Source organism: Theropithecus gelada, chromosome 3, assembly GCF_003255815.1.
Source record: "Theropithecus gelada isolate Dixy chromosome 3, Tgel_1.0, whole genome shotgun sequence".
Taxonomy (NCBI): Eukaryota; Metazoa; Chordata; class Mammalia; order Primates; family Cercopithecidae; genus Theropithecus; species Theropithecus gelada.
In genome coordinates, this window is record NC_037670.1 from 75,555,331 (window position 1) to 75,580,373 (window position 25,043).

General features: G+C 42.6%; 1 protein-coding gene and 1 pseudogene across 3 annotated transcripts in view; one reads left to right on the forward strand and one right to left on the reverse strand.

The window, feature by feature from the left end:
- ELMO1 (engulfment and cell motility 1) overlaps positions 1 to 25,043 on the forward strand; it is a 584,323-nt gene that overhangs the window by 53,832 nt on the left and 505,448 nt on the right. The gene's annotated exons all lie outside the window — the stretch shown is intronic.
- LOC112620239 lies at positions 19,389 to 19,886 on the reverse strand (annotated as a pseudogene).

Consider the following 25,043-nt stretch of genomic DNA (forward strand, 5'->3'; position numbering starts at 1 on the left):
TTTTTTTTTTGAGATGGATTTTCACTCTTGTTGCCCAGGCTGGAGTGCAATGGTATGATCTTGGCTCACCGCAACCTCTGCCTCCCAGGTTCAAGCGGTTCTCCTGCCTCAGCCTCCCGAGTAGCTGGGATTACAGGCATGCGCCACTACACCCGGCTAATTTTGTATTATTTTAGTAGAGACGGGGTTTCTCCATGTTGTTCAGGCTGGTCTCAAGCTCCTGACCTCACGTGATCTGCCCACCTCGGCCTCCCAAAGTGCTGGGATTACAGGCGTGAGCCACTGCGCCTGGCCTAGGATGAGCAACTCTTAAAACACAGCTCTCTCTCTCTTTCTAGTACTGTAAAACTACTCCCAGCTATGCTCATGATAATTACTGCAGGAGGTAACACTGGGAACTAAAATGTAATTAAAATACTCAGTCTGCCATGATATTCATCCATGACTGCAAACTTTGGCCTTGAAACATTCCAGTAATCAGACTCAGTGAAAATTTGCTGGGGTCTCAAGTTTAAGATATTGGGAAATTGGTTTTGTGTCTAGAGGTGCTGAGTTACCAACACCTACTCTTCTCATCTGCATCCTGATCAAAGGCACCCCCATTGCCATGCACTTAATCCAGAAGCCCCCCAGGCCCTCCTGATAACTCTCAGCCCTTCACTTCTCACATTCCTGCAAAATTCTGCAGATCTGGTGTTTCTATGGAATCTGGTCTCTATTTCCTCCACACTGTTCCTGCCCTAGATGAACCCTCATCAGCCTCTCTGCTCTGGAAGACACTTCCATTGTCTCCTCATGTATATTCTTATGCACCTCGCTTCCCTTCTGTTCCCCAATTATTCTCCTTCTGCAGATGGGTTCCTTAGGTCGTTGTAAGAATGTGCATGATCTTGGCACTTGGCTTCCAAACCTTCAGAGATTCATGTTTCTTATCAGCCCAGGTATAGGCTCTTGCTGAGTGTCTGAGGCCTGTCTGATCCAGCTCCTGTCTCCTTGTTCTCTAGTCTCCCCTCACCTGTCACTCAGCTTAGCTCACAGTCTGACTGAGGCCCTATTTACATCTTCTTTCAGGTTTTTGAACATGCCAGACCATGTTGAGCTGCTCCTTGGTGCTGGACTGCTTCCCCCTCCACCTGGTCAAGCATCTCCTTCTCACTAATGTCCTGTAGCTTTCTAGTAATAGTATTCTGTAAGAGACCATTCTCTCCTTTGGGGCAGGGCATTGTCCAACATATATTAGTGTCCCTGGGCCTAATAGGGAGAGGCTCCCCATAAATATAAGTGGCATGAATGAATGAATGAGTAAAAAGAGGTATTTCTTGTGTCAAAAAGTTAAGGCAGCTTACCTCTACTTAGCCATGGAAAAATTGTGTGAGTAGGACTTCAGGTATTCTTCTATTTTCCATAAAGCATATCATCTCTCCTTTCCACCACTTTGTCCTATCTAGGGGGCAGAGCAGGGAGCACTTATACCATAAAAGGCAGAAAAGTTACAGATCAAGATATGCCCAAGGCCCTTCTAGTTCAGCCTCTCCTTGGAGTATGGACTTGAGCATAAAAAAGGGGATCTGAGCATAAAAAGCAAACTGAGGAACAAATGAACAGTGATACTGGTTTTTGGATAAACCAAACCCAGGCACCACTTGACAGCAGGCAAGGGAAGGGCTGCAGCTTCACCTTTCTGTGATATTCCCACCAAAAATGCATAACCTGAATCGAATCAGTAGCAGCACCAGACAAATCCAAATTGAGGAACAAATAACCAGTCCATAGTCTTCAAAAGGGTCAAAAAAAAAAAAAATAAGGGAAAACTGAGGGAAGCCCTTTAGAATGAAGAGACTGAAGAGGCACAACAGCTTAAAGCAGTGTGGGATTCTGAACTGGATTTTCTTTTTTTAAGTAATATACTATAAAGTACTATTATTGGGACATTTGGTGAAATAATGTACTATAAAGTACATTATTGGGACATTTGGTGAAATTTGAACGAGGTCACAGGAGCAAATATTATTAAATGTTAATTTCTGATTTGAAAGGTTGTGTGGTGGTTATATAGGAGAATGTCATTGTTTGCTGGAAATCTACACTAAGGTATTAGTGGATGGTGAGCCATTGGGTTGGCAAGTTACTCTCAAGTGGTTCAGGAAGAAATAAATTTATTTATATTATAGCTTCAATTTTTTGTGAGTTAGAGATTGCTTCAAAATAAAAAGTTTTTAAAAAGAAAAAAAATTAATGAGCAAGCTTAGACTATTCCCCGTGGACAAGTTGCCCAGGAAAGACGTTTCGTATTATCTCCTGATGGAAATGTGCACAGAAGTGACCTTGGTAGACCTTGGAATGAGTTGGGGGTGGGGAGGTGGTGAAGCCAAGGGGCACAGCCAAGAGAACACCTGCATCCTTTCTCAGCAACCCTCAGGAGGTGGCCTTAAGTGCAGACAGGCTCAGAAGACAGCAGACTTCAGGGGAGCACAGTTACCTCCCAGGGCAGGTGCAACCAGCAGGTTTTTAGTGACTGGGAAGCAAGAGGTTTTTAGTGACTGGGAAAGCAGGTTTTTAGTGACTGGGAAGCAAGAGGCCAATTTGATGATAGGAAATGTCATCAAGACTGTAGGAAATGTCATCAAGACCACTGGTACTCAGACTAGCAGATTTCCTCCCTGTAAGCAGATGTCAAGGGAAGGAGTTGTAATCAGGAGAGTGTTTGGTAAATGTAGAATCACAGTGAGAAGAGCTAGCCAGTGTGATCAGAAAGTCCAGAGGCCTCCAGAGTCAGGACAGCTCCATCCCCCCATTCTGTAGGGAGGCTTCACACCTGGCAGCAGATGTGGAACAGAGAGGCTAGAGTGGGGCCACCCTCCCTTGTATAGAGCTGGCGTAGCCTGGCAGTGCCAATTTGCTCAGAGTTCATGGTTGGCCACCTCTGCTTCGGACTGATGTGCTCTTGCTTTAGATACGCGAATGGCCTCAGCTAGGTTGTTACCAAGTTCTGCAAACTGCAAAGCCCCATGGACTCTTGAATGACTTTGCAGATCTGAGATCTTGTGTTAATTCTTTCTGGATTGGTTTTATACGTTAACTGTCAGAGGCATATGCCACTTTATTCAGGTTCCTTAGAGCTTCTCCTTGCCACCCTGTACTTCCTCAGAGACCACTGGCCATGTGGGAACTTGAGTTACAGAGATGCTGACCTCTAGAGTAGCAACTTCCCTCTTTCTGTTTTGTTTTGCTTTGTTTTGAAGTCTGGAGCCACATCAGAGGAAAGAAAGATTATTTAAAAAAAAAAAATGTTTACCATCCTGGAATATTTTATTATCTCTAGAGTTCTTTAACTTCCCTGGGTTGCAGACTTCCTTTCGAAATTTAGCCAGAATATCTATATTTCTCATTTGAGAACAGTGTGTCTCCCTGCTGGAAACTCAAGTTCTTCCATTTCTGGGTGCAAAGTCCATGCAGGGCCATTGCATGTGTGTGGAGATTACAGTTCTCTTTCTACAACTGAATGCTGTCTTAGGGTGGGACACACACTTCCCCCACAGGCTTTGCTGCTCTTTCTTGCACAGGTGGCCACTTCTCCTCCTGCAGGCCTTCTGGGTACTTAGCCCTGGAACCTGTGGTCCCAAATGGTTCCTTGTATAAAAGCCATCTCTTCCCTGGTGAGCGTGACATGGGGGCTTGCCCAAATCTTGACGCTCTTGAGTAGCAGAGGCTGTTTCTGAAGAGGTTCCTGAAATCAGAAACGTGGCATGCAAGTCGGCCCCCAGCTGGGGGTTCTGGACTGCTCGGTGGTTAGAGGCCGGTTAGAGGAGGTGTGGGTCCTTCTATGAGTAATGAAGGCCCTGTGCACCTCCTGGAATAAACTCTGTTTTCTTCAAAGAAATTTTAGAGAGGAAGTACATATATAGACTGGCTCACACTGGTCCAACCTAAGGGTCCTCAACTTACTATAATTTTATATTTTGTTTTATCTTTTGTCATAATATTATAAGGCCTTGCACACAAATGCCTTTATAAATAACTTCTTCTGGGCTGGGTGTGGTGGCTCGTGCCTGTAATCCCAGCACTTTGGGGTGCCGGGCTGGCAGATCACTTGAGGTCAGGAATTCAAGACCGGCCTGGACAACATGGTGAAACCCCATCTCTACTAAAAATACAAAAATTAGCCAGGCATGTTGGCGGGCACCTGTAATTCCAGCTACTCAGGAGGCTGAGGCAGGAGAATCACTTGAATCCAGGAGGTGGAGGTTGCAGTGAGCTGAGATCACGCCACTATGCTCCAGCCTGGACAATAGAGCAAGACTCCATCTTAAAAATAAAAAAGAAAGAAAGAAGTAAAGAAAGAGCTGTGGGGGAGGAAGGGAGGGAGTGAGGAAGGAAGGAAGGAAGGAAGGGACTACTTTCTCAGAATATGCCTGATTTGGGCTTGATATGAACATTGAACCACTTCCCTCTATCACATATTCAGTTGGGGATGGGAAACAGTGTCTACAGGGTCACCAGGTCAATTTGGTGTCCTGCCCTGGCCACCTGTGTGCCCTGGCAGTTGTCTATAACCAGATTGTCCTCTCATCTAAAAGTGCAAACTCCTGATAAGCTCATGGCCCTCAACACCTGGTAGATAGAAGCAATAGCATGAGGGCCGGGGGGTGGTGGTGGTGGTGGGTCCTAAGCTCCTATAAGTCTCAAAGAGCAGAGACTTGGTTTCCATTTGCAAACAAACCAAAACAAACCCATAAGCCCCATATGAACTCTGCCATTAGTCTTTGACATCTGTTTGATTTTTTTACTGGGTCAGGGATGGTGATGAGTCCTAAACTATGGGGACCATGAAAAGGATTAGGAATAGAATCACTGGAAACACATGTTATTCAAAACAGGTAGGGCCTGAGGTCTGCTTAGGAACCTGTAGCTTTTGCTTTTTATCTGTCCCTGGGCCACTGTGCTTCTGGGAATCAGAAAAAAAAAAAAAAGGCAGAGTGTAATAAGAAATTTGCGGCCGGGCGCGGTGGCTCAAGCCTGTAATGCCAGCACTTTGGGAGGCCGAGACGGGCGGATCACAAGGTCAGCAGATCGAGACCATCCTGGCTAACCCGGTGAAACCCCATCTCTACTAAAAAATACAAAAAACTAGCCGGGGAAGGTGGCGGGCGCCTTAATCCCAGCTACTGGGGAGGCTGAGGCAGGAGAATGGCGTAAACCCGGGAGGCGGAGCTTGCAGTGAGCTGAGATCCGGCCACTGCACTCCAGCCTGGGTGACAGAGCGAGACTCCGTCTCAAAAAAAAAAAAAAAAAAAAAAAAGAAATTTGCTCCTTGGGGCACCCTACTGACCTGTGTCTTTGTCAGTCAGATTCCCTGTTTGATGGGGGCAGTTCTGCCACCCTGCACTCTGAGAGACCTTCCCTTGCACAGTGAGTGCAGGCTTCATGTGAAACCGTTCATACTCCATGCAAGTGGCGCAAGCCTGACAGCTGTGAAGGAATGCTTCTTGGGTTCCTGCTCAGTTAAGGGCCTGACTTTATGTTCACAGTGACAGCTGCAAAGTACAGATTTAGGGTAGGGGCACTAGCTCTAAATTCCTGTTACCATTTGTGTTTTTTAAAAGTCTGCATTTTTATGTCTATGGTGCAGCTTTACAACTTGCTGCTGTGATAGCCTATACACAGCCATTTCTTGTTCTTTTGATTTTTTAACCAAGTGATTTCTGGAACCAGAAGGTGACTTCTTGGGGGATGAAAGCACTAGGGAATCTGAATTTCAAGAGGTAGGATAGGGAAGGCTATGAGATTTTGGAAGTTGGGCAACATGGGAGAGACTGTGGGAAGCATGCCTTTCTGCTTATGGTGATTAATTTTTGTTTCAAAGAGCAGCTCTCCGTAATGAGGGTTGCATGTGCTGGAGAATTAGTAAGAATCTTGGGGGATGCCTGCGCTTCATTCTTTACGCATACCCCTAGGTGGAGGTGGAAGTACTTGGTTCCCCTACACTCTTGACAGACTCTTTCCTATGGTTAAAGGACAACTGAATTTCCCAGCAAAAGCTGCATATCAGGGTCTGGAGACTCCTATGTCTCCGTACTGGACTATTATTCCTGCCTCTTCATGCTCCACGAGGTGGCAGGATGCAAGGTTTGTCTTCCACCTGGACGGTTCCTGACTCTTGGAGACTCTCGCATGCCTGAGATGTTTTAGCAGTGGACTGAAGTGTGCAGATTTCAGGTGACAACTTCATTGCTTCCGCTAGAGGAAATAGACATGTTGGTCTACATGCGCATCAGCACGATGGAGGGAAAAATGCTCAACGTTTTAAAATAGACTTTTAAAAACATTACCGAGACTGTTTAGTGCCTTAAAAAGAAATCCTTTTGAACGTTGACAGTCCTTTCCTCCATATATAAAGGAAACGTTTTATGTGGCTGTTTTGCTTAATGTGGGCTGGTTTTATTTTGGACTCTTTGAAACCCAGCGTGAAGGCTAAAATTCTGCTCTGTGGAAAAGTAAAAATGAAAGGAACTGCCTGGTTTGGGTTGTGCCAAATTAAAGTGACAAGGTACAGATAACAGGGCACAGCCATGCCCACAAATTAGTCCTCTCTAATTTGCTGCTGTGGAAAGTAGTGCTTTGGTGTTGCATTGCTATTTCTTTCCTTGAATTAAAGTTTAAAAAAGAAAGCCTAGTTTGCTCAAAAGAGAAAACTGGAAAAATGTAAGCCCATCAATATTGAAACAGCCCATGGTTCCCTGTGTTCAGGGAATTGTTTGAGGAAGTTCTGCTTCAAAAACATGTAAATTACGTGGTTTTATTTTTAGAAGCTGCACTTCTAAAATGTGTATTGGATTATTTTGTGTGCTACTTAAAGGTAACCCTTCCAAAGCTCTTGTTGACATGCAGAATGTCTTTTGTGTGGGTCAGGTGATGGTGGTATTTTTATTTTAAAAACTTTTTTAGAGACATGGTCTCCCTCTATTGCCCAGGCTGGAGGGAAATGGCACAGTCATAGCTCACTGTAACGTCTATCTCCTGGGCTCAAGAGAGCCTCCTGCTCAGCCTCCCAGAGCACTGGGACTATAGGCATGAGCCATGCCCAGCTGGTGGCAGTCTTTTGTGTGGTTTTTTTTTTTGCACGTGATGTGCCTTGGCATCATGGAGTGAGTGCAGCATCTTTCTCCATGATGTTACTGGGATCCAGGAGGACATGTGGTTTTCCCAGTCAGTGTGCCCTGCTCCAAATTATAATACTCCTCTTCCCCGATTACAACTTCTCAGAAAGCTGAAATGTCATTCTTTGAAATGTGGTGGCACGTGATTATAATATTACCAAAAAAAAAAAATCAGATACATACGTTGTGTAATAAAAGTCAGGATTACTTATTACAACACTGTACCAAAAAAAAAAGGCAGTATTTCGGTCCTGGTAAGTCTTGTTTTGTTCTTAGTATCTGTGTATGTTAAGGGGAGACCTGTTGTCTCTGTATCGAGTTGTCTGCTCCTCTGGTGGTGAGCACTTTCACACTCATAGGAGGCTTTCATTTATCTGTCTGGATAATAATGGCTCATTTCACACTCTGACTTTTAAGGCAGTGTTTCTCAAAGTGTGTTCCACAGATTGTTACTAGATGGTGATGTTTAAAGGGTTCCTTGCACTTTGGAAGGCCAAGGCTGGAGGATTGCTTGGGGAGACCAGTTTGGGCAACATAGGGAGATCCCATCTCTACAACAAAATGTAAAAAATTAGCCAGGTGTGGTGGCCATGTACCTGTAGTCCCAGCTACTCGGGAGGCTGAGGCAGGAGGAACTCTTGAGCCCAGGAGGTCAAGGCTGCAGTGAGCTGTGATTGTACCACTGCACTTCAGCCTGGGTGACAGAGTCAGGGCCTGTCTCAAGATAAAATAAAGGGTCCCATGGTTGAATAAATTTTAGAGACACTAGGATAAATCAAGCCAAACAGATTGGTTTCCTGAAGGAGTTTTCTGTGCCTTTTCTATACAAAAGTACACCATGACTTTTCAGGACAGCGAGTGGAATAGACATCTGGTTTCCCACAGGAGTAAGTTCCTAAGCGCCTGCTTGGGAAACACTGCCTCAAAGTTTGGCTCTATATGCCTGTCTGGTGTGAATCGTGTCCCCTACAAAAACGGTATATTTGAGTCCTAACCCCCCAGGCCCTTAGAATGTTTCCTTGTTTGGAAATAGGGTGGTTTGAGATGCAATTAGCTAAGATGAGATCATACTGGAGTTGGGTGGGCCCCTAATCCAATATGACTGGTCCTTATAAAAAGGGGACATTTAGAGATAGAAGCACACACAAGAAGAACACGGCGTGAAGATTGGAGTGTTGCTGCCATAAGCCAAGGAACTACCGGGAGCTAGGAGGGAGACCTGGAACAGATGCTTCCCTAGTGCTTTCAGAGGGAGCAGGGCCCTGTTGACATCTTGGCCTTGTAACTTCTGGCCTCCACGACTGTGAGACAGTTGGTGGTGCTTTGTTAAGGCAGCACTCGGAACTAATCCATTGGCACTCCTGGGTCGAGTTTAGTACCTCAGACTTCTTTTCAGGAGGGGCCAGAGCCATATCCCTTGTGCTAGAAGCTGCATACTCAAGTGCCTCTCTGGTTCTTTCTTTTCTATGGGTTTATTCTTTATGCTATTTGTGATGTTTTCACTGGGGACCACCCTTACTTCCCATTGACCTGGAACACAGGTTTCTTACTCTTGCTGTATATTAAAGTCATTTGGGGAACAGGAACAAAACAAAACAACAAAAAAAAACTGTCTGGGCCTCGCCCCAGGGCAATTAATTGAACTCTCTGGGAGTGAAGATCAAGTATTTTATTAAAAACTCTCAGTCGATTACAATGTGCATGCGAGGCTAATAACCACTGAAGGAAGCAGACACTAGGCCGTGTGCAGGGACGGGCTGGGGGAGGAGGCTCCAACCAAAATTCGGCAGGGAATGGGAGGCTCTTTGTTGAAACCAAGAACACTCGGGCTGCGTGCCTGACTGACCTGAGTGTGGACCCTGGATCTCTACTTACCTGACTTGAGTGTGGACCGTGCATCTCTACTAACCTGACCTGAGTGTGGACCCTGCATCTCTACTTGCCTGCTGGGACCAGGTGCAAGTAGTTTAGCTGCTCTCTCCGGTGGCATCCTGATTTAACACTTAGGGATAAATAATGACCCCCTAGGAAGGCTGTGGTGAGGGTCTGTGGGAGGCTGTGTATAAGGGCAGTGAGTCCAGGGCTGTAAGTACTATGGGGAGATGAACTGGGCTACCCCTCTCCAGCCCCCGCCCCCTTTTCTCAGTGGTCTCCCTAGGTAGGAACCATCTACCTCTGTCACCTTCTGCCCATTTTCCAAACCTAGTCCTTGATTCCTGCCTCCAGCCCTCCCTCCCCAGCTACCTGCTCAGAACAATTGCAACATCCCATAGGCTTCCAAATCCAAGGCGACTTTCTGTCTGCACACCATTTCTTCACAAAGAAAACACATTTGTTGAGGAAGTATGCTGATTCCTCAAGGAACCAGCCCCAGGGCCAGGCATGAAATCACTGTGGCTTGCACCACTGTGGGTTGCAGGCACTTCCTTAAAGGTGAAGTCATTCTGGGTAAAAGGCAGGCAACTAATACACAGCATCTGAAAGACTGCCCTGGAGCTATGCAGTTGAGGAGGAGTCTAGATCTTGGTGAAGTTTCTGGCTCCTGCCTGGATCACGGTCAGCTGTGGAGCACATAACACTAGGGACTTCCTGGGGAATTGGGCATCTCCGGAAGCTGGGCCTGGCACTGGTAGTTTTCAAAGTTCTCCAGGCGGTTCCTCAAAAGCTCTAGGGGTGGTTCTGCTTCTGTGAAGGCAAATTGGCCATCCCTTCGTATTTTGTGCGTGTGCATGCATTTTGCTATGTGGGAAGCTAGGCGCTCACTCAGCTGCTCACTCAGCTGTTCACTCAACAAATGCTTATTAGGTGACAATATCTACCAGACCCTCTTCTAGACACGGGATACAGTGGAAAACCAAACACTTATGCTTGCATGAAGCTTCTTTTCTATTCAGGGATCCAGAAAATAAACAAGTAAACAAATGTCTGAGGTGAATTCAGACCCTGAGAAGTGCCGTCAAGAAAATAAAACAAGGGAGTGGAGCGGGAAGGACAGGGAGCACCATTTTAGTTAGAAGCCAAGTCACGCTTCTCTAAGGACACTTGAATGGAAACCGGAGTGAAGAAAGGGAGTGAGCCACAGGGCAGTTTGGGAAATGTTGTAGGCAGCTGAATAGCCCTGTGCTTGGCCTGCTGCGGGAACAGCAGGGCCAATGTGGCTGGAGGGGAAGGGAAGATGGAATGGGGAACAGAAAAGGGGCCAGAGGCCAGACCACAGAGGCAGATGGGCCATAGCTAGGGCTTTGAATGTTTTTCTAAATGTGATAGGGTGCCTCCGAAGGTTTTGAGTAGGGCAGCCACATGACCTGACTTAGGTCTCAAATGGATCATTCTAGAACATCAACTACTGTGGGCAAGAGTAGAGTCGGAGAGATCAGCTAGAGGCGGACTTTTTAGCACTGTCCAGGGAGCAGCTAGGAGAGGTTTATGCATATGCGGCAGGTAAAATGTTACAGCAAGGCTTCAAAGTAATTGCTAGGCAGTGTTTACTATTCTTAGAACTTCAGAGCAAAGTATGGAATATATACTTTTTGCATATTGTCAGATAATTCTGCATATTTTCAAATGTGATACTTACAGTGCTATCTGAACATGGTCACAGGCTCTAACGAATTTGTGTGCATTTTTATTCATGTCTTTTGTGTGTGCAACCATTGCTAGTTTTATTACAGATTAGAGTGAAAGAAGTAATTTTTTGAGGTCAGATTTCTGAGGCAGCCTCTCAAGTAGATCTAGAACTTACTGGTTTCTTGACAAATAAACAAATTGGAAACTTCTAATTTTTCTTCTATCTAAGTATTTTGCTCACTCTTGTTTATAAATGTTGTGCCTTTTCTAATGGCTTGCACTTTTTATTGATATCTATAACACCTCATTACTCTTGTTTGGGTCCAGATAATTACATGTGCATATTATCATCTTAATTGTGTCATTTGTTTTCAGTCTGTGTTACTAAAAGAGGTAATAATCTGTATTATCAATGTAGATATGACTAAAATAGAGTTCAATAGACTGTCTAAGCAACATATTTTATACCATAAGTAAAATATAGAAGCCTCAAAACCTGTATGTTTCGGCTGGGCACAGTAGCTAACGCCTGTAATCCCAGCACTCTGGGAGGCTGAGGTGGCCGGATCATGAGGTCAGGAGATCAAGACCATCCTGGCTAACACGGTGAAACCCCATTTCTACTAAAAATACAAAAAATTAGCCAGGCGTGGTGGTGGACTCCTGTAGTCCCAGCTACTCGGGAGGCTGAGGCAGGAGAATGGCGTGAACCCAGGAGGTGGAGCTTGCAGTGAACCTAGATCACGCCACTGCTCTCCAGCCTGAGCAACAGTGTGAGACTCCATCTCAGAAAACAACAATAACAACAAAAAACCTGCATGTTTTGAAATTTACCTAAAACATGTATCCTTTTAAATGTTGCCTAAAATAATCTATGATTAGATTCTTTTCCCATAACACAGTTGCAACATTAAAAGGAAATGTGCTAGAAATATTATACCCAATAATAAAAGGAATAATTAAATAGGCAGAAATTAAAGATGAATCCCCATATAACATTTCCAAAAATGTAACAAAATATGTAAGCAGTAGATACTTATATAAGTGTGCTCATTTATGAAATGTTTTGAAATTTTTTTGTCTCAAATGCCATGTAACAGAAACGACAAGTAAAATTTCATGACCTCACCAGGAAGATAACAATTTTACCGTTATGGTCAAAGTTACCGTCTCTATTAATGGGACAAACCAACTACATATGCCCTCTGATAAAACATCACTCCTGTGATAGGTCTGCCAAAAATGCATAACCTGACTCTCATTGTGAGGAGAGATGTTAGATAAACTTCTGTAGATTTTTTCTGTACTCTTAAAAAATGTCAGGGTCATGAAAGACATAATCCCAGACTAAAGGAGATTAAAGACAGAAAAACTCAATGCCCTAAGCAATCTTGGACTGGCTTTTAGACCAGGGAAGCAAATTCATTTTTCTTTTATAATAAAGAACATTACTGGGATAATTAGTGAAATTTAAAGAGGGCCTGTAGATTATATAATAGTGTGTGTCAGGCCTCTGAGCCAAAGCCAAGCCATAGTATCCCCTGTGACCTGCACGTACACATCCAGATGGCCAGTTCCTGCCTTAACTGATGACATTACCTTGTGAAATTCCTTTTCCTGGCTCATCCTGGCTCAAAAGCTCCCCCACTGAGCACCTTGTGACCACCCCACCCCTGCCCGCGGGAGAACAACCCCCTTTGACTGTAATGTTCCTTTAACTTCCCAAATCCTATAAAACGGCCCCACCCCTATCTCCCTTCGATGACTCTCCTTTTGGACTCAGCCCACCTGCACCCAGGTGATTAAAAAGCTTTATTGCTCATACAAAGCCTGTTTGGTGGTCTCTTCACAGGGATGTGCATGATAGTGTGTATCAATGTTAATTTCCTGATTTTGATAATTGTGCTGTGATTATCTACAAGGATGTTCTTGTTCTTTAGAAATATACATTGAAGAAGTATGGAGGGGAAAAGTGGTATCACATCTGCAACTTACTCATAATACAATTGAAGGGGAAGGAGTACTCTTCTGTTGTCTTTACCCTCCTAGATTCTGGGTCTGGGGCCCTGCAAATTAGGCTGACACAAGACAGATTAACAAGAGATAGCAAACAGAAGTTTATTAGTATATGCAGCATGCATACACCTGGGAGAAACTCAGTGATGAGTATCTCTACAGAGCGGTTAGAACTTGGGCTTATCTAGTATCTTAACAAATAACAATAAATTTGCAGAGAAGTGATAAGACAAAGGAAAAGGGTTTTAGGCTTCCCAGGGTGGCAGACTATGGGAAGGTAAATACATGGGGAATACTAATGGCAGATAAGGGTTAATTTAGTAAGGTTTGTTTGTGCAGGTCCATCCTGATGCAGTCTCATCTCAGGTGATAAGGTTGTTATCCCCTTCCTGGTATGGGATGGTGGGGACACCTTTACAAGAATTTATCTTCTGTTTTCAGGCAGATAGTGAGAGGGCCCAGAGCATGTCCTGTTTCTGCTTTTAAAAAAATTACCTTCAGCTCAAAATAATTCTTATGCCAAAGTGGTGTATTTTTGAATGGCACACTCTGAACCCCTTCGCGGTTCAGAAAAAAATAATAATACAAGAAAAAGTGAGATAAAGTTACCGTGATAAAATGTTATTATTTGGGAAATGTGGGTGAAGGGTATACTTTACATTCATCTTGGAACTTTTATGTATGTCTGAAATTATTTTGAATGATCAACTCTAAATTGGGCTTAGGAGAGAACATTTTATTTTCTCCAAAACTGCAGAACACCCTTTATCCTAGTGGTTTCCAAGTAGTAGGAAGGAAACTTTTCTTTTTTAAAGCTAAGGCAAGTATTTCTGAGATTGCCTTAAATGTATATAAAATAGCTAAAATATTTCAAAATTATCTTTCATCCAGAGAGTCTTGACATACCAGAAGAGCCAGTTAGAATGAAATGGACCAATAGGAAGTATTTTTCTAATGTATAGATTGCTGAATTCTTAAAGAAAGCTAATATATAATTTTTTTTCTTTTTCTTTTTGGCTCCTTAAGAGTCAACTTGAAAATATATAATTTAAAATATTTTATTCCCACTGTTCATAAACTTGCAGAAGGATCCCAACCTTTGTTATTGAATGTGTTTTAGAAGAGGAAATGAACTTTTACTAAGAAATGAGAAATTCACCATAGAGGGGATTTTTGGAATGATGAGAGTGATCAATCCTGGAACCCTGTTGAAGTCTCTCTCCATCCCTATGGACTGGGAAGAGGTGTGGACACTGGATTTCTCATGTTCTAGAGATAAATTTCCCTCAACATTGGTTTGTGGATGGTTCAAGCTTGAACTCTGAAAAATTGTATTTTTCCATAAGTTTACATTTATGTAACTTATCTTATGGTCTACATTCCATCATGAAACCACCCATTGTTATTGTAAGCACTCTGGGATGCCTTGTGAATTGTCACTTAAGAGGTAGTAGCCAGTTCCCAGTGGTTTTACTCTTCATTAATGCAGGGTTGTAGATTACTGACTACTTTGGTACAGAATTAAGTTCACTTCATGAAGTTCTGCTTCTCGAAGTTCTGCTTCTCAAACTCTGCCTTTGGTACTGGAACTTTGGTAAACCAGTAATCTAGGGGGTTTAAATAATCATGGTCACCCAGATTAGAGAAATGGTACTCTGAGAAAGGTTGGTTCTTTTTTTAGTAATAGTTGTCTTATGAATGACACGGACCGTGAAGTTGGACATTATCTGGGATCTGTTCTCACTCTACAGCAGCTGGGTAATCTTAGACAAGCTATCTGTGCTATTGGCGGATTCTGTATTTGAGAATCCAGTTACTTGCTAGTATCTATTTGTAACCCCCAAATCAGTGCTTATGGCACTTTTGTGGTCATTTGTGGATGAGCAGAGCAATGAAAACTTTGAGTCGCCTGATGGGCATGTTTCTAGGCCTGTCTTCTTGTTTCATTTCTCATACTGTAAGCAAGTACTCTTTTCGTGGTCTATTTAATGCCACATTTTTCACATTTTTGTGCTTTCTGTTGGTGATTTAGCTGTTTAAGATGGCTCTAGGGGTGGTACTGGTGTGCTGTCTAACGTTCCTAAGCACAAGAAGGCCGTATGTGCCTTATGGAGGAAATACGAGTGTTAGATGAGCTTCATTCAGGCATGAGTCACTGTGCTGTTGTCCATGGGTTTGAAGTTAATAAATCAATAATATGTATCAAAGAAAGTGTCTTTACATAGAAACACACATAAAATAAAGTTGCACATTGATTTGTTGACAACGATGCTGTGACATTACTCTCAGAGGGACCTAACTCCGTATTTTCCTTCAGGAGCAATCATTTAATGTTGGCAAATTCAGTGTTTGTGGTGACTTTATAGAACACAACTACTTCTAATGGTGCGAATGGATTGTATTCAGTCTTTCTAACTCTCAGCTTCGAAAAGTAACATTGAGACATTATCAGTCATTATGCCAGGGCAACACATTTAAACAAGGGCTATGTCAAGCAAACTGGGTCATACGGTCATCCTATCCTGGGTAAAATGGATATGAAAATACCTCCTTCCAGTAGCATTCAGCAAATAATTGTCCATCCCCTATGGAGCCAGGTGCTATATTGGGAAATGGGTATCAGTGATAAACAAAACCAACATGTCCTCTTTCTGCATGGTGTTTATAGTGTATTGGAATAGGAAGACACAAAATGAATAAGCATACAAATAATCATATTGTCTGTCATTCAGAAAGTCACCAGGATAGCTAAATAGTAGAATGGAGAGCTTTATTAGTAATATGGGTTTGCAAGCCAGGAAGAGGAAGTCTGTACATAGACTGAAGGTGCTCTATCTTGGAAGAGGGGAAGGACAACTTGGATTTTATGCCTTACAGGATTCATATTACACAAGAGTCATGCATATTCAGCAAGTTTGGGGGAAAAGCTGTACATATTTATGAGATGATCCAAGTACATGCACAATGGGTAAACATATATGCAACATACATCCCACGTTCACTTTGGGGCATAGTTTTAAAATTAAAATGAGTTGGAAAAGGCTCTTTACATCCAAAGGTGAACTATAGGACACAAAGGCAGTTTGTATGCATCCTCTATAAGCTGCTGAAACTGGCCTAAGGTCTGCAGTACCTTATCCAAAAAGAATGTTTGTGAGGGCCATCCTCTGTCCAATCAGAGTTGCAGTGGCCTGGGTTGTAAATCAGATTTAAGAGGAGTCTGATATCTCCATTTGTTACGAAGTTTAGAGCCATAGGAATTTGGAAATTTGCTATGCCAACTGGGTCCTGACACCTCAACACATAAAAAACTTTCTTTTCTTAACCTTAGAGTCCATCTTAGTTGATAAAGGGGTATCTATTTTGATCTCTCAGATCACAAGTTATAGATTATGACCAGTTCTATGAAGGATAACAATAAGCTGTTATTGACAAGAATAAGTATCGAATTGGGAAGTTGGAATGGTGAGGCATGGAAGGCCTCTTTGAAAAGATGAAATTTAAAGCAAGATGGGTAGATGAGCTTCATTTTACCAGAAGAAGAGCTTCCCAGGTGGAGAATGAGGCAGTCTACAGCCCGATCCCTTCAAGGAAGATCTTAGTAGCTGAAAAGTAATGAACAAGAAGAATGTGATGCAAGATAAAGTCCTGTTAAGAATTCTAAGAGCAATGGGGATCCACTGAAGGATTCCGAGCAGGGAAGTAATAAGATATTTTACAGTTCTCTGGAGTGTATGGAATTGGAAGTGGAAGGAAGAGCAAGTGAATGCAAAGGACCAGTTAGGAGGCTACTGCAGGAGTCCAAGCAAAAGTGACGGTGGCAGTAGAGGTGAAAAGAGAAGATAGGTTTGGAAGAGATACTCACAAGGTCAGATCTGTTGGTTTTGAATATGAATGTTTAAAATAAAAAAAAAAAGATCAGGAATGATTTTCAGATTGTTTGAACAGAGGTACCATTTTCTGAAAGGGGAAATGTTGAAGGAGAAGTAGATCATGGACACGGAGTCAAGAATATAGCAAATTAAAGTGCATTTACATAGAAGACCATCTGTAAATATTAGTTTTTTTTTTCATTTATACCCTGGCGGTAGGAATTTTTAAAATGACATTTGTTCCTTTCATCTCCCTCTTTTTCTGGAGGGAGATTTGTAGATTCGTGTTTATCAGAGTCCAAATTTGGTAACCCCTCTTTCTATTTTCGTATCAGTTTTCTGGACATTCTTTTGCATGCATTAGGTGGAAAGTCGGTTAATACTCATCTCCTCAGTTCTGCCTCTCTCCACAAACTTCTGTGGTTTCCCTGGTGCAGGTTTCAGATCTGCTTCAGGATACCAGAAAGAGAGAGAACGGGGAGCTTTATCTGCTCTAGATTATTGTACAGGCCACACAGTGCCCCCGCATTGGCCTTCTGAGGCTATAGCTTTTCAGTTCACTCCCAAGCTCAGCTGCTGTCCCAGGGCAGAGTCTCCATCCCAGCATGCTGGGACTGTAGAAACTTCAGTGGCAGCCATGCCATCAGCTGGACCAACCTATCCATAGGGACTTCTGGATTTTGTTTCTGAACTTGGGTTGGACTTCTGACTCCTCCTCCCATCTTTGGGAATTGCCTTGGGAAGAAAACTTTTCCTCTTAGGGTTGCACGGTCTGAGGGATGGGGGCTGTGCATTAACTGTCAATAGACTAAAAGGAGAAAAGACAAGGTTGATTTCCATATACTGAAGTACTCTTTGATAAGTGCTGCACAGACAGGTACATTTATATACCAATTTAACAAATAAGAGTAGTGCTGAGCTTCACTGGGGAAGTATAGCAGGCCCTGTTGTGCTTTTTGATGCTTATGGCAACTGATTTTGTACTTCCTGGTGCCAAGGGGCCGGCTTCTCCCACGTAGCAAACACCCTTGGAGGGGGTTCAATGGTGGCTGGATTTCCCGGAGGTTCTGCTTAAATTCAGAATACTACTCTGATGGGCTGTTCGTCCCTTCAGACCCTAAATTTCCTTTCCTCTCAGAAGAATCCTGGCCCATCAGAGAGTCTAAATTGAATGCTGGGAGAAAAGGGCTCCTGGAAGTGTCTCCCATCCACATGCAAATATATCTACCTTCTCCCCAGTGACCTGCTCTGTCTACCAAAGAGCATTGAGAGGGGTGACCCTCCTCTGGTCACAAAAAGGTGGTATTCCCCATTCTACCATCGTTGGTGGTACTGACGCATTCCATTTACATAACTGTGTGAGGCCACTGTGTTGACTCATCCCTGAACCCGGAAGATCTGCCTCAAGTGACTTTTCACTTTGGCTACCCCGAGACACATGGCCTGGCAGCTTCACTTTCCTGAAACTAGGTAAGATATGCCACATCCTATGGATATAGAGATTTTTAACTACAGATGGTCCCTGACTTCAACTTAAGATTTTTGGGGGTTCAGTGGTGCAAAAGCAATAAGCATTCAGTAGAAACTGTACTTCAAATTTTGAATTTTGATATTTTTCTAAGCTAGCAATATGAGGTATAATACTCTCCAAAACTTGCAGTCAGCCATGAGATCACACAATTTTGCCCAACTGTAGGCTAATGTAAGTGTTCTGAGCTCCTTTAAAGTAGACTAGGCTAAGCTATAATGAATGTCCTGGAGGTTAGGTATATTAAATGCATTTTTCACTTACAATCTTTTCAACTTCACAGGATATAACTCCATTGAAAGTCAAGGAGCATTGGTAATGGATAATTAAAGGATGCCGTGAGTTACCAGTTCACAGATTTCTTGCAATTTTTTAATCTCTGATAAATGATAATGTTACACCCCAGTGGGTTCTTCTTGCCTGCTACACAGATAAAGCCAATACACTAAGATGGCAGTGTTGACATAGAGAATGAGTTTAGTTATCACAAGGCAGCCGAGCAGAAGGACAGGAGACATTTCTCAAATTTGCCTCTCTGAGAGCTTGGAGGCAAGCGTTTTTAAAGGACAATTCAGTGGTCAAGAGGCTAGGGAATGAGTGCTGCTGATTGGTTGTAGATGAACTCATAGGAGTGTGGAAAACTGTCTTCATGCGCTGAGTCAGTTTCTGGGTGGGGGTTACAGTACTAATTGAATCAGCTCCTCGAGATGAGTCAGGTCCCTGAGGTGGCAGTCAGTTCACCAGAATGCAAAAAATCTGAAACATATGTCAAAGACCAATCTTAGGTTTTACAATCGTGATGTTTTCTATAAAAACAATTAGAGAAGTTACAAATCTTTTAACTTCTGGCAACATGACTCCTCCTGAGCAGTAAGCAAGCTAGGGAACAATAACTGGTTATCACTTATCTATGCAGGTCTTAGCAGAATTCAGGCCCCTCCCATAGTTAGCCTTGTCTATGCCTAGGAATGAGGAAGGGCTGTTTGAAGCAAGATGGAGTCAGGTATGTCAGATTTCTTTCACTGTCATAGTTTTTTGCAAAGGTGGTTTAGCAAAATGTTTAAAAACAGTGGGCACTAGGTCAGGTCTGTGATCAAAGGTATAATTCTAAACCTTGCGAACTGAATTGGTTCATCGCTTCCTTCAAGGGCTGTAAGAATCAGTGTTTATTTGTTTGTTTGTTTGTTCATTTCTTTAAAGTTTTTTTTGGCTGTAAGTTTATTCAATGCAAAATAACCCTCTCCAGTTTTACTGAGGTGGCTTACCATGTTCACAACCAAATCCTCCTCTAAACTGGAATTCAGTTGCTGATCCAGCCCCAGCCTCCGCTTTCTTGTTGACACCAGGAGACACAGCACTATATCTGCAGGTATCTCTGTTGGCTTCCCCTCTTGTGAGTCTTGTAGGTTGCTCAGTCTCCAGACCTTTAGGCCGAGGCCTGCCAGTCTCTGGACGGCTGCGGCATAGAGTGGCAGGCACAGTCTCTGGGGCAGATGAAGGTAATCATGGAGATACTGGATACCCTCATTGGTAAGGTACCAGTAGAAATGCCTCCAGGCAAAACTGTTCCTTCACACAGCCTCGGGACTTGAGAGACTGCACGGCCTTCATGACCTGAAGATTGGGCACATTCTTGTCTGCCAGCTCCCGGTGCTTACACATGTGGACATCCTTCTTGGCCACCATGACTCCCTCCTTAAAAAGGAGTTCATAAATGGCAATCTGGTTCTTCTTAGGCATCAACATCTTGGTGGCTATAGGGTCCGGGACCGGGGCTCGAATCATACCTGACTCCATCTTGCTTCGAACCTCACGAGCTAACTGCCCTTGCTATTCCTGGGCATAGACAAGGCTAACTATGGGAGGGGCCCGAATTCCGCTAAGACCCGCATAGGTGAGTGATGACCAGCTATTGTTCCCTAGCTTGTTTACTGCTCAGGAGTCATGTTGCCAGAATCAGGTTTTTGGTTAGGAACCATTTAATATTTGTTTACTAGATTATAAAAACAGAAATATTTTGTTTTTCTTTTTTCAGTTACCAAGTGTTTAGCAAGGGAAATGCAACCTGCTACAATATGATTATGCCTTCTCTTGAGCGCTGCATTGCTTCTAGGGAGAAGAAATATTAGAATAATCAGAAAGATGGAAACAAAGAGCAAAAAAATTACTTTGTAAAGTTAAGAGATTTTTTTCTTTCTTTCTTTCTTTTTTTCTTTTTTTTTTTTTTGACAGAGTCTTCCTCTGTCGCCCAGGCTGGAGTGGAGTGGTATGATCTAAGCTCACTGTAACCTCCACCTCCCGGGTTCAAGCAATTCTCCGCCTCAGCTTCCCAAGTAGCCAGGATTACAGTCATGCACCAGCACATCTGGCTAATTTTTGTATTTTTAGTAGAGATGAGGTTTCACCACCTTGGCTACACTGGTCTTGAATTCCTGACCTCATGATCCACCCACCTCGGCCTCCCAAAGTACTGAGATTACAGGTGTGAGCCACTGCACCCAGCCAAGATTTTTATTTATTTATTTATTTATTTATTTTGAGACGGAGTCTTGCTCTGTCGCCCAGGCTGGAGTGCAGTGGTGCAATCTTGGCTCACTGCAATCTCCGCCTCCCGGGTTCAAGCGATTCTCCTGCCTCAGCTTCCTGAGTAGCTGGGACTACAGGTGCGTACCACCACACCTGGCTAATTTTTTGTATTTTTAGTTCAGATGGAATTTCGCCGTATTAGCCAGGATGGTCTTGATCTCCTGACCTCGTGATCCACCCGCCTCCGCCTCCCAAAGTGCTGGGATTACATGCATGAGCCACCGCGCCCGGTGCCAAGGGATTTTTTTAAACAACTAACTAATGTTCTTTTTTATCTGGCAAGCAGTAATGATGCATTGGATATAGCATATATAGGTTTTAGCAAGATTTCAAAAAAATTATTAGTTCTCAGACAACATGGAGAAATGAGAGCTGGATGCTAATATAGTTAGACACGATGGTTGCATAACAACAGCAAAGCCTCAGCCTCCCCTCTCCTTCTTTCCCTGTGGGTACTTAGGTGACCCTGAGCTAAGACTCGTTGGCATACTGGTATTAGGACCTGCATTCATTCCGATGGATCATTGTGCATCCTGTATTGTTGTTAAATATTTTAAATATGCTCTCAGGGTGTAATAAACTAGAGCTCTTGGGAAAAGCAGACGGAAGCTGGATCACGGCCACGTTAGCTCTTTGGGAACTTTATGCATCGTGCCCACACCCTACCTCTAGTTAAAATGAGAAACAACAATAAAACAAGTAAGAAAATCCAACACTGTCCTTTTCCCCCATAATGATGACTTCAGTACATCTTTAGAAATATGAAGTAACAAATTATGTTTTATTTTCTCAATGATTGGGTGCTCCTGCTTTGCTGGTGCCTTCAACATGAGCCTTTGTTGAGCTCCGAGTAGGCCTCCCTGAGGCAGCAGGGGAAGGAGAGAACTGAGAATTAAGGATTGGTTCTGTTTAGATTTTGAGCTTCCATTGGTAGTTGTGTTGACTTAAAGTGAGTGCAAATTGTTTGCACAGCCATTAAGCATTTATGATAACGTATTGAGTTGTTTAAAATAAAAGCACTGCTAAAATTAAAAAATTAAAATAGCGCCATAAACAAATAAGTTTTGGATTTTTTTTTTTTTTTTTTTTTTTTTTTTGAGATGGAGTCTCGCTCTGTCGTCCAGGCTGGAGTGCAGCGGGATGATCTCGGCTCACTGCAACCCCCACCTCCTGGGTTCAAGCTATTCTCCTGCCTCAGCCTGCAGAGTAGCTGGGATTACAGGCACGTGCCACCACACCCAGCTAATTTTTTTTTTATTATTTTTAGTAGAAACGGGGTTTCAACATGTTGGCCAGGCTGCTCTTAGACTCCCGACCTCAGGTGATCCGCCCCCCTCAAGCTCCCGAAGTGCTGGGATTACAGGCGTGAGCCACCGTGCCCGGCTACCTTGTAATTCTTTTAATGGAAAAATAAAGCAAAATACTTAACAGAGAGGGATTTACTACAAAAGTGTAAATTGATTAAACTACCACTTTTGCATGTTGGATTGGTGAAATGATTTGCTTTTCACTTTAGGGTAAGTGTGCCTTTCCCAGAACCGACCTCTGCTAGCGCCGTCTGCAGTGTTACACCTGATTCCATCTCCTGCTGCATCATGAAATGCTGACTCTCAAGGCAGACAATGGACAGGATTTCAGACAGAACCATTTACCTGCCTGTGTGATGTTTCCCTGTAGGTGACACAGCATGGGTGCCACTTCTGTACTAGCTGTGGAAGTCTGGCTCTTCCCTTTAGTAGCCTTAGGATACAGGGCTGGTTCTGGCTTCATTTACCATCATTAAGAGCCTGTTTGACTGGAAGAGATGTTATCTCATGATAATTGTTCCCTTCTGCTCCTTACCAGGTTGGAAAAATAGATAATGATGAAAAAGTGTGCTGAGAAGCACCAATTGCCAGATCCCCTAATGTGTGAGGGATTAATCTAGAAATATAGTGGAAAATTTCCTTTAAATACATAAACTAGACTGAAGGGACTGGCAGAAAGTAGGGTGACAGTTGTTTATGAAATTATTGCATTTTTATTAGTTTGAAATACACTTGCATATGTTTCTGTTAGCCCTGGGGAGGAGAGAAAATTTTATTAATGTAATTCAAAGTTATAAACATCACTCATTGTTAAATTGCTATAACTTAAAAATGAGATGTGTAAGTTAGGAGGGATAACAATATAAATTCCTGGAAAATTTTATTTTGACCTGCTTGACTTTGTGAACTTAGAAAATAATAATGATCATTTATTGAACATGTATTATGTACCAGGGACTCATTGCAATCATTTAATCATCACAACCACCCTGTGAGTTATAGCATTATCATTCCCATTTTACAAATGGGGAAACTGAGGCCTGTCAAGCTTAACCGACTTACCCAGAATCACCCCCCGGCTGGTTAGTGATAGATCCAGGGTTCCCTCCCAGGCCCTCTGACCTCAGAGGTTATGGTCTTCATTCTTCATGTTTTAAATGCCGCAGTCACTTAAGTCTTTTGGGTTAGTTTCCTTATTTTTAAAATGTGGGGGCAAGACTAGATTCTTTATAACAAATTAGAGTTTTGGAACTGTGCTATCTTTTTTTTTTAACTGAAACTGAGCAGAGGCGATGTTCATCACATACTCACTGCAAAGGTCAAGAGAATGACTAAAGGGTAATTACCAGCAGTATTTGTAGCAATTTAAGTCATTTCAGGATTTTATTTTTGACAGTTATTAGTTATTAGTTTTAGTAACAGGGCACTGAGAGAAGGTGTTTCTTAGTCTGCATCTCAGTTGCTTCCTGATTTCTCTCTGAACCAACCTCCTCCAACCCCATCATCTCCCAGGAGCTGCTAAATAATCACACTGCAAGCAAGGGCAATCGGCTGCTCTTCGCAACTCATCAAGAGAGTGACTACTGAATGCAGGGGATGAGTAAGAAGAGGGAATTCAGGCAACGAATAAGAAACAGTTCACTAATTAGGAGAACCAGGAGAGACTGCTGTTATTCTGTGCTATCCAATCTGGAAGTTACTAAACTCTACCTTAATAGAAAATGTGCACCTGACTTCTCTAGGAAAGAAAAGAAGCGTTCATTAGCAGATTGGAGATTCCTCTACATTGCTTGGAGTTTCCAAAGACATAGCCAATTGAAATATCTATCTGTACTTTCATATTTATTACTGAAGGAACCCCCCCCCCGTTTTGTTACCGTGCTTAATTTTGGTGTTTCACATAAGTAAGTTTTCCAAATAAGTGAAAGCTAAAACTAAATGTTTCATAATAGATTATAATGAAATGTTAAACCTTTATTAAGTATACGATATAAGCAAATGATGCATTAGAGCATCTATGTATTGTTTAGTGAAGAATTATAAGATGAATATCCATGTACCCATCATGCAGCCTAAGAAATATAATGCTAGCAGTACTTTTCAATCCTGGATCCCATTCTCTTCCCTAACTCAAGTAAAGACTGTCCTGAATATTTTATTAGTAATTTCTTTGTTTTATTTTGGGGTTACATAAATATTAACAATTTTTTTTGCAACTTTATAAAAGTGGAATGATTCTCTCTGAGTTTTTCAGTGGCTTGTTCAATATTAACGTTATGTTTCTGAGATTCAACTATGAGAATGCAGTTCACCCATGTAGATGTAGTTCATTTTTATTCTTCAGAGTATATTCCATTTTATGAATATGGGACAGTTAATTTTTCTCAGGAGAGATAGACATTTATTTGAGTTGTTTCCATTTTCTTGCTATTAGGAGGATATTGTGAATATTTTTGTCCATCTCTCTTAGTGTAGATGAGCAAGAGTTTTTCCAGGATGTATACCCAGGAGAGGAGATGCTGTGTTGAAGGCTACACACACCTAAAATTGTACTGGGCAATGCCAACTTGTTTCCGAAGTAGTTGTGCCAACCTTAATTCTCACCAGGAGTACATGAAAGTTCCTGTTGCTCCACATACTTGCCAAAACCTGGGGGCTGTCAGATTATATACATTTTCTAGCCTTTTGGGTGTAAAATGGTGTCAGCATGGGGGTCTCTGCATTCCTCTGATTACTAATGAGGTTGACCATCTTTTTATAGGTTTATTGACCTTCTTGTTTTTTCATGAAATGCCTGAATATGTCTTTTGGGTTGCTTGTCCTTTTCATATTGATTCATTGGAGTTCTTTATATATTTTGTGTACTAAATCTTTGTTCATTATAGATGTTACTGTAGAGGCAGGAAGGGGGTGATCCCTTTTCTCCCCAACACAAGAGTCACAGCCCACACCTTTATAACAAAATATAGATCAACATGAGAAAAACATAACAAACTCATTAATGTACTTA